Raw genomic sequence first — 1,031 nt, 5'->3', positions numbered from 1 at the left:
AACACATTTTCAACCTCACTGCGAGACTGTTTTTCTGGTATAAAATTGTACACATATGCATTTATATTATATGTATAATACTTTGTTACCCTGCTCCATACATTTGTAGCCACACTTTGGAGTGGATAGATGGATTTGTAACCCCGCTCCATACATTTGTAGCCACACTTTGGAGTGGATAGATGGATTTGTTACCCCGCTCCATACATTTGTAGCCACACTTTGGAGTGGATGGCTGCATTTGTTACCAGTTTGTACACATTTATTTGTTTGAGTAGAGAGAAGCACATCCACACAATAATTGTCATCTAGCATGGGAACAAGTCAGACAGACAGACAGAAACAACAGAGGGAAAATAGAGAAGAAGAACCTGCCAGTGGCGCCCTCCAACCACCCACCTATGCGTTTGTAACCACACTTTGGAGTGGATGGATGATTTGTTACCCTATTCCACACGTTTGTAGCCACACTTAGGAGCGGATGGATGGATCTGTCAGCTGGTACCCTGTTCTACACGTTTGTAGCCACACTTACGAGCGGATGGATGGATCTGTCACCTGGTACCCTGTTCTACACGTTTGTAGCCACACTTAGGAGCGGATGGATGATTTGTTACTGCATTCAGTACATTTGTAACCATACTGTGGCGTCGATAGACTTGTTACCCTATTCTGAAGAATATCCATTTTCTTGTGAATATCCACAGTTGTGAAAAAGTAGAGAACAAAGAGGTCCTAGACTAGCACCTCGTCTGTGCCCACACACAGGTCAGCCAAACCACCAAGATTCCCTGCCTGACATAAAGGGAAAAATTGGACTTACGTCATACAGGACAACTTTCTTCACGTCTCCAAATTTGAGGCACTCGTCTCTGACATCTGCCCTGAACTCGTTGATCAGAGTAGGGTCAGCCTGCAGAATAAATCAACAACACACACATCACACACCTACAAAACACACATGACACACCCACACCACAACACACACCAAAAACAAACACACATGACACACCCACAACACCCACCAAAAA

At 43.9% G+C, this 1,031-nt stretch overlaps 1 protein-coding gene across 1 annotated transcript in view; it reads right to left on the bottom strand.

Moving 5' to 3' along the window:
- The window catches only part of LOC101859293 (HIV Tat-specific factor 1 homolog), a gene marked incomplete at its 3' end in the record, with an annotated part of 19,662 nt that overhangs the window by 3,124 nt on the left and 15,507 nt on the right, over positions 1–1,031 (bottom strand).

Source organism: Aplysia californica, unplaced genomic scaffold (assembly GCF_000002075.1).
Source record: "Aplysia californica isolate F4 #8 unplaced genomic scaffold, AplCal3.0 scaffold01207, whole genome shotgun sequence".
In the NCBI taxonomy this organism is placed as follows: domain Eukaryota; kingdom Metazoa; phylum Mollusca; class Gastropoda; order Aplysiida; family Aplysiidae; genus Aplysia; species Aplysia californica.
This window is presented reverse-complemented; position numbering and strand designations above follow the sequence as displayed.